Raw genomic sequence first — 14,035 nt, 5'->3', positions numbered from 1 at the left:
TTAGTTGAAATCTTTCTCAGCTAATAGTTCGAATATGAATGTTGGCAATTCCCCCAGATGTGACAACTCTATATTAAGATATATACTGACTTTGATATATATATCTAATTTTAGAAATAAACATGCACAGTATATACAGGTACATTGTATTTCCATCACAAATCTGAGATGCCACATTTTATTTACATAGAAATTTAGAGATCTAAAGTTTGTCTTCCTGAAGTATTTGATACTGGTGGCTTCTACTGTGAAGCATAGTCATAGCAGCTCATATTTATGAAGTGTTTACTAAGCACCTGCTACTGTATTAATCACTGTAGTACCCATGAACTGGATTTCTTTTTTAAGTCCGGTTTATTGATGTGTAGTTTACAATACTCTATAGTTTGCCCTTCTTAGTTATGTAGTGATTTTTGACAGGTACAGGTCTTATAACCAATACCGCAACCAACCATACGAGATATTTCCATCACCCCAAACAGTTCCCTTGTTCTTCTGTGTAGTCAACCCACTCCCCTCATTCCCAACCATGGATAGGATTTCTTCTGTCTGTATTGCTTTTTGGAAAATGTCACATACATGGAATCCTACAGTATGCATTTTGAGTTTGGTTTGTTTAACTTAGCCGAACGCTTTTAGATTCGTCTGTGTTGTATCGTCATCCCGTGTAGAAGTTCATACCTTTTTATTGCTGATAGCCTTCCACCGTATGGACATGTTATTGTTTAGTTGCTCGGTCGTGGCTCACTCTTTGTGACCCTGTGGACTGTAGCCTGCCAGGCTTCTCTGTCCATGGAAGTTTCCAGGCTAGGATCCTGGTGTGGGTTGCCATTTCCTCCTTCAGGGAATCCTCCTGACTCGGATTGAACCCATGTCTCCTGCACTGGCCGGTGGTTTTTTATTGCTGAGCCGCCACAGAAGCTCTTGTATGGATATACCACATGTTTATTTGTTCACCAGTTGGACATTTGCAATTCCAGTATTTGGTGATAATATTTATGTAGAAGCTTATATATATATTTCTCTTGGGTAAGTATCTAGGAGTTGGACAGCAGGATTGTATGATAAGTATATTTTTAACTGTGTAAGAAATTGCTAAAGTGGAAGTGGAAGTCTCTCAGTTGTGTCCGACTCTTTGCGACCCCATAGACTTTACAGTCTGTGGACTTCTCCAGGCCAGAATACTGGAGTGGGTAGCCTTTCCCTTCTCCAGGGGATCCTCCCAATTCAGGGATCGAACCCAGGTCTCCCACATTACAGGTAGATTCTTTACCAGCTGAGCCACAAAGGAAGCCCTAGGTTAGAAATTGCTAAACTGTTTTCCAAATGGGCATTCCCACCAACAGTGTGTGGGAGGGGTGGTTGTTCTGTATCCTTACTGGCCCTTGGTATTGTGGATGGTGGTGGTGTTTTTAATCTGCTCTAATGGGTGTAGTGGGCCTGTGACTTTAATTTGCTTTTCTCTATTGAGCAATGATGTTGAGATCTTTTCTGTTCTTACCATCTGTGTCTCTTCTTTTGTGAAGTATCTGTTCAAATCATTTGAGCATTTAAAAAGTTGGTTTGTTTTCTTATTTTTGAGTTGTGAAAGTTCTTTACATGTTCCAAATAGTAGTATATGAACTGACTTTAATTTTCACAATAATTCTTTGAGGTGGGTACTCTTACTCTAAATTATAGATCAGAAAGTTTAGGCACAGGTTTTAGTAATTTCCCAGGATTTCACAGCTAATAGGAAGCAGAGCTGGTATTGGAACCCATCCTGTGCTAAACTGTTTGCCAGGCTTTTTTTTTTTTTTTTTTTTTTGGCGGAGCTTGATTATGGGGGACTGTGAATAGAACCAGGATCCAGTTCCTGTTGGTGGTGAAATAATGGTTATGGAGACACCCCTGAGCAGAGTGGCCATATATTACAGTAGCAACTCTGCATCACCTCTTTGGGAACAGCTGTTTGTTTCTGTTGAAAAAAGTTAATTATTTTTACTTCACATCTCTTCTACTGGTGGCCAAAAGTACTTCTTTTAAATTACAGTCCAAGTATCTGCCATTATCAGGTAATGAAGTACTGTATATAAATGGATTTTCTAAACAGCAGAAGTTTACCCTTTTATGTATCTATACTTCATAAAAATGTTTATGCGTTTAATGTTGGTCATTTGTTTTTTAAAAACCTTTATCATAATGCTGACTTCTAGGCGCTTACTCTTTGGTGACATCCTCAGATATCCTGAATATCCTCTGATATTTCAGAGCGGCTTCAGACCCCGGTACTTTTTTTAATATTTAATTTATATTGGAGTATAGCCGATTGATACTGTGGGGATAGTTTCAGATGCACAACAAAGGGCCTCAGCCATCCGTATTCATGTATCCATTCTCCGTTCAGGCTGCTACCTAACATCCAGCAGAGAGAGTTCCATGTGCTATATAGTGGTCCTTGTTGCCTGTTCATTTTAAAATAGCAGTGTGTACATGTCCATCCCAAACTCCCTAACTATCCCAGACTCCAGTACTTTTAAGTTACATTTGTAGCGATTGACTTTTTGAAAACAACAACAACAACGACAACAACCCTTTTCTTATTATCCCCTCTGTCACTTGTCAGTTCTGAAATCACCCTTTCACTAGTCCCTCTTCCACCGTTTATAATTCGATTGGCTAAAAGATAATCAAATTAGGCTTATGTGGATATTATCTAAGATAAATTTTAACTCTGGGAAACAACTTGGGGATTTTCCAAGTGAAAATCTCCCATGGCTGCTCAGAGGGCCTCTCTTGGTGTTTGGGTTCCAAAGAGTCCTTCTGGATAAATGAGCTCTAAATCAAGTCAGGTATGATATTTGATGGTAGAACATGTGATGCCTCTTTCTTTTTAGCCTAACTTTTATTAATAATTTATTAAATCATGGAGATTATTTTAGTAAAAACATTAGCCAGGCAGTGTTCAGTGACATGGAATAAACAGGCACTTAGTGGGCAGAAAGTTGGTTTACAGTCATTACGTTTTGTAGCAGTTTACAAAGTTCCTAAGTCAGTGACAGCTTGTCCCCTCAGCTGTGCCTCTAGTAGGGCAGAATGATTACTTCCAAGTAATTAACTGAGGGGAGGAGACCTTGCTAAATCCTATTTATTTTTTGTAAAAGATTAGGATGAAGGCTAGCCAGTGAGCTGTGCTTTTAAAGTACTTTTGGAAGTGCTTAATGCTTTCAAGCTATTCTGATCAATTTAAGCTCTTAGAAGAAATTAATATATACGCAGCCAGGGACAGGGTAAATATCTGTAGTGACTGCAGTTTCAGCTGCTTGGGCACCTTGTCAGATGGACAGGGGCTTGGAGAGCAGAACTTCACTGGCCACATGTTGACACCCTGGGGCTCTCCAGGGCATACCTGGTTGGCTTTTATTTGTGGACAGTTCTGTTTGAAAGGTAAAGAGAACTGTGGCTGCCTCTTGGAAGCAGTAGAGTTATGAAACACGATTGTATTGGTAATCTGATTCAAATAGGGTTTCATCAAGCTTGCAGTTTTATTTAAAATCATTTTGCTGTATTGGACTTCAGTTCCTTTTTAACCCCAAGTTTACTTTTTTTAGTCTGAAAACCAGATTAGTAATTCACGCTTATTTTTCCACTGAACCTTGAATTTTCTAGTGGATTTTATCTGTTTAGTGAATTTATAAATCTGCATCTGGTATTGCGGCGTGCTGGCTTTTCCAGATTACATAGCAATATACACCTTTTCTGTAAGCGTTAATGAGTAGCCAGGTTAGGCTTCCCAGGGCGTTGTACATTCAAAGCCAGAAAGTTTGCTGTCTCCCTTCCATCCCCTCCCCTCCTTTTCTTCCCTTTCATCTTTGTATTTAGTTGCTATATTAAAATAACTTTTAAAATTTGCGATTTGTATTTTTTTTTTAAACAGCATGCAGGTTTTTCATTTTGCTTCCTTATAGATTCTGACTCTGTTTTATTGTGAATTTTAAATTATGGTGATTAACCTGGACTGAGTAATAGTTTAATCAAGGGAGGTCTGGCTGCTTGGCTCTCCCTCTCCCCCTTTTCTGTCTCTCTGCCCCGTTTTTACCTGTGGATTTGCATGTTTGACCTAGCAGAGTAACTGGGTCCACAGCAACATGGGCGTGCCTCCCTCAGAAACACTCAGTTTCACGTATGACTCATAAGCTGAAGCACAGACACCACTTCCCCAATCTACAGGAGCCATTTTAACAGCACAAAACTTGCCGGATAGCTTTTTACTTTCCAGCCCAAAGGACAGTGTCTAAAGAGAACGAGAATATTGGAAGGTAACTCATTAAGATTTTGCGTGTCTGCTCCTGACTGTTTCCTGGGCTGATGAACTGGGAGGGTGCTTCTTACCTGGCGAAGAACATGGCTGAATGTGATCTTTAACTCTCTGGAAAAAATGTGTGTCGGGGGTCCCATGCCTGATTGCACTTTGCTACTAGGGGGAAACAAAGCGTTCAAATGCTGGAAGCTTTGAGATCTTCTTGATGAAGCAGTTGTTTTATTTTCTGTGATTTCTTTTTCCCCCTCTGTGTGACTTGAGAATAAAGGAGACTTTTCTTGATTTTTTTTTTTTAATACCACAAAGGAAACGAGGTCAAATTCTAATTTTTAAAAATGTGACTATATTTGTGAGGGTGCTCTGTAAATTACAGTTAGCAAACAATTATTTGTGTGTGATTTGAGTGTTAAGGAAGAAGTTGAAGGGCGATGGTTTTGTTTTGGCATTTTAGTTAAGGGGAAGTTTGTAGACAACTCAGTCATAGGTGTTGCTCACTGACTGTAATATTCTTTGTAATAATTCTTTCTTGTTTCTTTAAAGGTAATGAAATTTATGCTAAACATTTAATTTTGAAACTGAATGTAAGTTTGGATAAAATGCAGTCATTTAGATAACAAGTAAAAGTGATTATTAAAGAGGAAGAAAGGCTAGAATGATTCATTTAGTTAGGAAAAAATAATAAAGTTTTATAATTCACACTAGAAATTTGTTCAGAGTAGCAACCTTAGAAGCATAGCTAATTTCTGAGGAAATGTAGTATTTTGATTTGTGTTAAAAAAAGGAATGTTGACCTTCCCTCTATACAACTATTCTTCAAATTTGCTTGTTTTGAATTAAAAATTAAAAACTAATAAAAGATTACTTAGTCTTTTCCTGAGATAGTTCTCATTATGGAAATTAGGAGATTTTGTCAAGTGTATATAATGGTGTCCCTTCAAGTTCCAGGTGCTCTGAGAAAACTGGATGAAGCGGTATATTACTTAAAAAGTTATTTTGTGAAACTAAAATCTAAATGACAGTAAAGTTTGAATATGCAGTGATGACAAATGCAGTTTTCAGAAATCAAACTTGGCAAGTCATTTATTGTTGACTGTGATGATATTTAGCTAGTTCATCGAGGATTTGCTGTTAATAACTTTTATAAGTGACTGAAGGCCTGTCAGATGAAAGGGAAGATAGAAAGGCAGTCAATTATTATTTCTTACTCTTTGAAAAGATTGTTCCTGTTATCAGATCTCAATTGACAGGCATAAGCAGACATTTTACCAGTTTAGCTCTGAGCCATTTGCTATCATCTTTGTTTGCATATTGCTGGTTTAGTCAGCTTTTGAGTAAGCAGAAGCTGTATTTACTTCTGGTCTGCTCTGTGTGAAAAATTTAATGAAACTTTTGCCTTCCTTTCTTTTTATTGAGTTTTTAAGGCCGGTGACCCACAGAGAAAAATCAAGGGGCACACAAATGAGTAAATAATTAAGATTTCATTTATTAAAGTAGAATTTAGTGTATTAAAATTAAGACACCATTACGATTTAAATAAAGATAAATACGAATCGTTTTTGTATTATGTGGGGTTTATTGTTATGTGGAGAAGACTGAAGTGGGCCTTCAAGGAGAGGGAGGGAAAACGAAAAAAAAAACGTAGAAGCAAAGGCAAACCAGTATGACTTATTATGTAGTCCCCTTCCCACCCTTTTCCTTTCATAAAGTTGAATAGAAGTTAAAGTGAGTCATCAGAATTAAACTTAGAATGACCAGTTTGAAGAACTTCGCATTAAAAGATTGAAGATCGTTCTGCTGCCTCACACTTAAAGTTGAGACTGTGGCCCAGAGAGGTCTTGTGACTTGCTCAAGGTTAGGTCGCGCTGGACTGCAGGCCTTCCAGTCTGAAGCTGCTCAGTTGAGCCCCCACCAACAAGTGATGCTTTGTTTGAAATGGCCTGTGTTGCCTCAAGAGTGAATAAAATCTTACATTAAGTTCCTTGGTGATGATTTTGGTGATAAGGTATGGCCAAATGAGTTAACTAATGATTTTGAAAATTTGTTCAGACTAGTTTCTTTTTTCATCAGAGAGAGGATGAGGCATTTGTTTAATTTCTACAGCAGCTTTTTTCTCACTGTTAGAATTTTTTCATAGTTGAAGCTTTGTGACATTACCTGTTTAAGATGGGGCTAAGGAAGATGGGAATTTGCTTTGAACTCCTAGATACGAAGACAGATTTATTTCCACTTTAATCTTACCTCATCTTCTGTTTCATATGATGCCTTGTTCTATTAAAGTGTGTGTGAAACTGCATATGTTTGCAAAACCTGGAGGTCTCTAAACTCTAACATAAGTATAATCTTGAATTTAACTTTCCCATAAGTAATAATCTCATTCCAGTTGTTGTACCTTCTTCTTTGAAAGTTTACTTCACATACCAGGCACTTGATTCTTAGAACTGTTTGGGGAATACAGAATCTTTGTCTGTTAACTTTTTGATATGTTTTATTGTGGTGGTTGAAATTTACCTTAGATCTGCCTTTCTTTAGGTCTGAAATCTGGATTTTTAAATTGCTTTTCATATGACTGTTGAATCTGTTAAATTTCTGAGTCCCCTAACCTAATTCAGTATCAAATTTTCCACAACGTGGTGGTCATCATTATCCTAAACAATACACAGGGCACACAAGTCTACAAAATCTGGGCTCTAGTCTCACAAACTTAGAGTCTTACCGGGAAAATAGGGTGTGGTAACATAGGTGAAATAAATGAAGAATGAAACAAAACCACAAAGTTACTAAATTTTGGTTCAGATTGCTTGCCTAGAGGTGAAAGGTGACCGAGTCTTAAAATGAGCATGAAAGGTCTGTGAGTCTTGAGGAGTATTGAAGAATGAGTAGCATTTCTTTGTGCAGGTTTGGAAGAGTATCTTCAATGAGAGTAAGAATGTATACGAGAAACAAATATAGCGTATTAACATATATATGGAATCTAGAAAAACGGTCTTGATGGAACTATTTGCAGAGAGGAAATGGAGACCCCGATGTAGAGGATGGGCTTGGGGACACAGCGGGGGAGGGAGAGAGTGGGGCAGATGGAGAGAGTGGCGTCAGCGCACGCTCACTTTGGGTGTAAGGTAGAGAGCTGGTGGGAAGGCACCGTGTAGCGCAGGGAGCCTGGCGCTCTGTCGGCCTGGAGGGACGGGATGGGGCGGAGGAGGCTGGGAGGAGGGGCTGTGTGGCGAATTGCGGTTGTCTTATTATACAATAATTCGCATTATTGTATGGCAGAAACCAACACATTAAATCAACATTAAACCAAACATTTAAAAAACCAAAATTTAAAAAAAGAATAAGAATGTAAATTCTTAGAGAGCAGAGGTGTTGTATTCTGTTTCTCCATCTTTTTCAGCCTTTGACAGAGGCACAAGTGTACAAGCCGTTACTATTATATTTGCTCATTAAACCCTTGCTACTTGGTTGGGCAGGTCCTGCTAAAGTGGTGAAGTGAAGTGAAGTCGCTCAGTCGTGTCCGACTCTTTGGGACCCCATGGACTGTAGCGTACTGGGCTCCTCCATCCATGGGATTTTCCAGGCAAGAGTGCTGGAGTGGGGTGCCATTGCCTTCTCCAAGGTCTGCTATAGTGGTAGCAGACCTTTAAAGGACATGTGGCCCTTAGCTTAATCTCTGATGCATACACATTGTAACCACAGAAATAATTAACACCTGCCTGGTAATATGCTACATTTAAAGTAGTAATTTTTGACCTTTGTTGTAACAGAGAATCACCTGGTTTCAACTTAGAGATTTTGGTTTATTAGGCCCAGGGGTTTGGCTTATCCATCTGCAATTTTAATAAGTACCCTAGATGACTTTCTCAGAAAGAGAGTTTGCAGGTTTAAGAGCTGTGAAGAGTGATTAATCAGTTACTTAGCATTTTAATGTCTGAATTTTTAAGGAACAGTGGCATTTGGAAACTCACAGGCTCTAGTAAGTATTAATAAGAAAAATGACTAGGGAGCCTCAGCTCCCTGCCCCGCGCTCCCTTTCTCCATTGGTTTTCTGCTGGGCTTTGTCTTTCAACATGTGGCTCTTTCTGTGTCCTTTTCTCTAATTCGGCTTTTCTTCCTCTGGCTGTCCACTCACAGCCATCTTGACCACATTATATAATTAATCTAATTATTTTTGTTTTTCAGGTTTAATTAGCCTCTTTATCTCTCAGTGAACCATCACTCTCCCAATGTTAGTATTTTTTTTTTGTTCCCTTTGGTGCCTCATGGTAACTCTCCATTCCCTTTTCCTTGGGGTAGGGCGAAAAACAAAAAAAAGGTCCCTTCCTGATGTGGGGTAACATTTACAGTCTTTGAAAACTCTTCTTTCCTCAGAGACACGGTTATTATTTGTTATTGTTTGAGTCTAGGAGGGAGTAACTTTTTTTTTTTTGCCATGTAATTCTTGAATATGGTTTTTGAAATGTCTTTGGACGTTTAACTGCATAATGGATTGCATATTTGTAGGCTTTGCATGACATATTGTCTAGACTGCACAGATTCTTAAATGAGAAGAAGAGTCCCATCAGTTGAGTGATCTGAATGTAATTTTGCCTCCATCAGTTGGTCAGAATATTTTGCTCCTTTGCTTGGGAGCTGCTTCCTTCAAATGGTAAGGATTAAATTCGTAATACCATTGAGTCACCTAATTGATTTGGGCAGTTTTCAACTCTGGGAGCAATCTTTGTCCCATTAGTAAAGAGGAACTCCTAATGGGAAAGTTATTTGTTGCCTCTGTCTTTGTGTCTTGTCAGTTGATCTGTGAACTAGAGTAAAAGTGGCTGTTGATCTATACTATAAATGTATAGGAATCCACCCTTTCTGAAAAAAATAGTTCCTGTGCAGTTTGTTTTGTTGGTAGAGGGGATAAATGCGGCAGCTGAGCTTTGGTTGTATAAATTTCTGCAGAAACATTTTTTATTCCTTCTCTTCCAGTAATAAGTATCTGAATTAATAACCCCACTGTCATCATCAGAAAACTCTTCCTAAACTTGTCTTTTCACCTTCGTTCACTTACCCCTGTTGGAATTCAGAGGCCTTTTCATTTGCCTGTTAATGCTGCGTGCAAGGTATCAGGGGCTTCCCAGGTGGTGCTAGTGGTAAAGAACCCACCTGCCAATGTAGGAGGCATAAGAGACGCAGGTTCTATCCTGGGTCAGGAAGACCCCCTGGAGGCGGGCATGGCAGCCCACTGTCGTATTCTTGCCTGGAGAATCCCATGGACAGAGGAGCCTGGTGGGCTAAACCCATTGGGTCGCAGAGTTGGACATGACTGAAGCAAATTAGCCTAGCCTAGCAAGATAGCAGCTCTGTTCTGTCTCCATGTTTTGTAGCTTGAGATTGATTGCTGGCATCAAAAAAAAAAAAAAAAGCACAAGTGTAAACAATATGAATGCCTTCTAGAGTTATGAAGATTGATTTAATAATTTTTATATTAAAAAGCTATCAAAGTGTTGCACATTGTTAAAAATCTAATAAAAAGCCTTTAGTGGAAAGCAGCCTCTATCCTCTACCCCTTCCCCATCTCAGTCCTGCTGCCTAGAGGCAGCCACTTACACAAGTTTTTGATTTTTCAAATTTGTATTTTCTTGGATCTATCTTTTCCCTATCTTTTACCCTATAGAATAGAAGTTCTTCAAGGTAGCAGGAACCAGTGTGCCTTTAAGTGATGTCAAGTCACATAGAGGTCATAATCTATGTGGTAGGTGCCCAATAATACAGTGGTCATGGTATTTGTACAGAGTTGTATGGTATGGTTTTAGAAATCAAATGAAAGAAAATTGGTTATTTTTTGTGTTTTAGAACACAGTCCTGTAAACACTGAAACTAGAAGATTTTATAACAAAACAATAAAAATGAGCTGTTGCTTTAGTACCTGTTAGTCACTGTGCGTCTTATTTTTTGTATCAAAATACTAAATGGAACCTGTGTGCTGCAGTAAAGCAATTCATTATCCTTTTTTCTTTAAAACTGTGAAATGTGAACGTAGGATGATGTATAAAACATATGCAGTTTAAATGTTATTACATAGTGTTTACCCATGTCACAACAGCCTAGGCTAAGAAATAGAGCATGTTTATTAAGATAAAAATCCCCAACTCTGCCCATGTTTGTTTTTCCTTAAAAATAACTATTATTCTAGTTTTTGTGATAACCCTTTCTTTATAGTTTTACCCCTTTGGATTTTACTGAAATGGATCGTACCATCTACACTCTGTAGTGACTTGTTTCTTTCATTTAACTCTATGAGATTAATCTTAATTAATTTTAATTGCGGTATAGTACTGCATTGTCTGTCTGTACTGGAATGTACTTACCATCTTGTTGATGGTGGTAGATTATGTCCAGTTTGAGAACACTCTTGATGTAATTCTTGGAACATATTTTTATATCATCACACTGAGGTATATGAAGCGTTTACAAAGTGTATGGGGAGAATGCAAATTAAAGATAATCTAGAGTTTCTCCTTCTTGCCCATTCAGCCTCTTGTCATGGTTGTTTGCCCTGGGGGCTCAAACCTTCCAGCGTGTGCTCGCCCAGTTGCTTCAGTCGTGTCCAACTCTTTGCGACCGCGTGGACAGAGCCTGCTAGGCCGCTCTGTCCATGGGATTTCCCAGAAAAGAATACTGGAGTGGGTTGTCATTCCCTTCTCCAGGGGATCTTCCTGACCCAGGGATTGGACCTGAGTCTCCTGTATCTCCTGCACGGTAAGCCACCAGGGAAGCTAGGACCCTGAACAAGTGGGCAGGTGATGTCTTTAGAATAAGCTGTGGACATTAGCACATTTGACCACTAAACACTCAGCAGTTTAGCATGCCTCCCATTTATTAAGTACAGTTTATTTCAAACAATTTTGAGTAAAAATTTTGTGATAGATACATTAAAATCCCTATTACGTACATAAAAACAGTACTATCATTGATACATGTGAAGTAAAGTTATAAAAATAAAGGCAGTTGGGCAACAGCAATTTTAGAATGGTCAGAAGAGATTGGAGAGGGATATATGCATATTTATATTTGACCTTTTTATTCTTAAGACTGAAACAAATTATGGAAAAATGTTAATATAAAGCTGGGTGATGGGCATGTCATTGCATTCTTTCTTTGGTTGAACTACTTCATAGTAAATTGTGCTATGTAAGGGGTAGATTATTTTCCCTCCACATTTATGTGTAACTGAGAAATAATGTTTAATTTGATGAGGACCAGAAGTTGATTTTTTAAAAAGAAGTGGTGAGTAAACCCTACATCAGTTTAAAAAAATCATCATTTCAGTTGAAGGAGATGAGCTAGATTCAGAATTAAGTTATACGTAAGACTGTGTATCTGTCCCCTATAACTAACAAGATGGCTCTAGGCATACTTCTGATGAGTAAATGATAATTTCCCGTTGACATCCATTAACCAGTTGGAGATAATAGTTTGTTAAAAATAATTTAGCCTTTAGAATCATCACTTTAAAATATTTTTCAAAATTGCATTTTAGAACAAAGATTCTTAGAACATAAATTAATACAGTGTTAATTGACATTGATAAACTTTTTTTCCCCCCAAACTTTAAACTTTTTATTTTGTATTGGGGTATAACCAATATACTGATAAACTTTTAACTAGCAAATACCTTGAATTAGATTTTTACATCTAACCAGATTTATTGCCATAATTAGTGTTTCGTCTTACTTCCTGATATGTGTTTCATCTTGTTTCCTTAAAATTCTTACTTATAATGATAGTAATTCTTGCATCTTTAGTTATAAACTTGATATGGAATCTTTATGTAAGATTTCCAAAATTCAGTAATGTAAATGTGGGATTTGCTATAAAAAGTGAAACAGGGACCTTTCTTTCATAGTCATCCCTGGCTCGCGCTCTCTCTTTTTTTAATTGGGAATGAAAACACAGTGGTTTATTATCAAAGAAATGCAAGCCCTGAGTAAACACACCTTTGCATATGTGTGCATTGGGGGGAGGGGGGAGAAAGAAATCAAAGTTTTCATCAAGTTCTCAAAATATCAAATTGCCCTGGCTCTCTGTTTTGAGCTGTTTTCCACGGTGTCTCTATTTGTAGTAGGAGGAACACAGAGGAACAAATGGAAGTAGAAGTCACAGGATTTATGTAATTGGAAAGGTTCTCATAAGGCATGCAATTCAGGGGTCTCCTGGATTTCTTTTATTATCTTACTCTTCCTCCTATGTAATTCACCGATTCATTCAGCAATTGTTCATTGCCTGTAGTATTCTTGATGCTGGGGAATATAGCAGCCAGAGCTTCTGTTACTGCAGTTTAGGTCATAGCCATACTGACGGGGCCGATGCAGCGTTGGTGGTGGTATGTAGACTGCACCTTTCACACAAGTTAGACAGAGACTGCTGGGGTTAGCCCCCTGAACTTCTTGTTACGATCTCTGCACATGACATTCTTAAGGTGAGCTACCTTTGTTCTGCAGAAGGTCAGAACGTGTTGCGAGAGGCATCACTGAAGATGGGCTGCTTTGTGTATCTAAGATATTTCTCTTTGTTACAGTGGAAGCCAAATAATCATGACTTATCTTTCTTTGGTAATAATATTTTTCTAAGCACTAAGTCCTCGCGAATGTTTAAAATTCCTTTCCAAGTAACCTTTGTATTTATTCAGAATTTTATGTCTTAAAGAAGCTTGCTAAAGTATGCTAGAAGAATATATACAGTATGATACTATTTATATAAGGTTTAACATATACCACACAAAACACACATGTATATTAAAGCATGAAGAAGAAAAATGTGAAGATTTTAGATTTAAATTAGAATTAATCAGATTTAAAGTTATATGTGTTTTAGTTTCAGAGACAGTTAAGACAATTTGTATTTAGAAACAGAAGATTTGTGTAAGTTATTTGTTTATTCGAAATACTTTATGGTATGAACTGTTAAAACTGGGTGTTACATTTGATCCTTTTGTCTATGGACCAGAGACAGATATGTGGTTGTTTTCAGATAATTTATAACCTGTTAGTCTTAGAAATAAACTGAAAGGAAGATGTACTGTTCATCTGCACTTGGTAGAACAGAACAGTTGCCTGCCTTTGTTAGCAAATGATTGTCAAGAAGGTGGTACACACTAGGTTCTCTGCAGACGTCCTGAGACTTTCCTCACCATTTAGAGTGGTTCAAGGGCGTCCCAGGTGGCACAGTGGTAAAGAATCTTCCTGCCAGTGCAGGAGAGGCAGGAGACTCAGGTTCGATCTCTTCAGTTGGGAAGAGTCTCTGGAATAGGAAATGGCACCCCCTCCAGTATTGTTGCCTTGGAAATCCTATGGACAGAGGAGCCTGTGCGGCTGCAGTCCACGGGGTGGCAAAAGGTTGGATGTGACTGAGCACCCTCACACGGGGTGGTTTGACAGAGCATCAGAGCCCCAGGCTGTGGGAAGGGAGCTGATGTGTAAGGAAAAGGACACTTCCCTTAAGGCTCAGGGAGCATGTATTCCCTAGACACTGGGGACAGCTGAGGGCAATACACTCACAAGCAAGAGCAGAGATATACTGCAGACACGCTGGGAAGGCACTAGACTCTTACACTGTTGAAAAGTATACATGAGTATTTTCATTGAAAAATACTGAATAGAAACGCAGTTGTTATCCAGGGTACTCATTTTAAAAAATGTTACTTACTTTAGGAGCATGGTGCCATGCTTAGAGTTGATTTTTTATGCGTATATTAAA

At 38.3% G+C, this 14,035-nt stretch overlaps 1 protein-coding gene across 3 annotated transcripts in view; it reads left to right on the top strand.

Moving 5' to 3' along the window:
- The window catches only part of ELF1 (E74 like ETS transcription factor 1), a 117,812-nt gene that overhangs the window by 27,576 nt on the left and 76,201 nt on the right, over nt 1-14,035 (top strand). Inside the window, exons 1-2 of one of the 3 annotated variants that reach the window (XM_069602177.1) lie at nt 4,148-4,298; nt 10,814-11,038. The exons of 1 other annotated variant lie outside the window; for it this stretch is intronic. The gene's annotated coding sequence lies outside the window, so the exon portion shown is untranslated. Of the gene's footprint in view, nt 1-4,011; nt 4,299-10,813; nt 11,039-14,035 lie in introns of those variants that run through there. One more of the 3 variants, XM_069602174.1, reaches the window with a different exon arrangement.

The sequence above is a fragment of the Ovis canadensis genome, chromosome 10 (genome assembly GCF_042477335.2).
Source record: "Ovis canadensis isolate MfBH-ARS-UI-01 breed Bighorn chromosome 10, ARS-UI_OviCan_v2, whole genome shotgun sequence".
Taxonomy (NCBI): Eukaryota; Metazoa; Chordata; class Mammalia; order Artiodactyla; family Bovidae; genus Ovis; species Ovis canadensis.
Note: the sequence above shows the minus strand (reverse complement) of the source record. Positions and strands in the feature narration are given on the sequence as shown.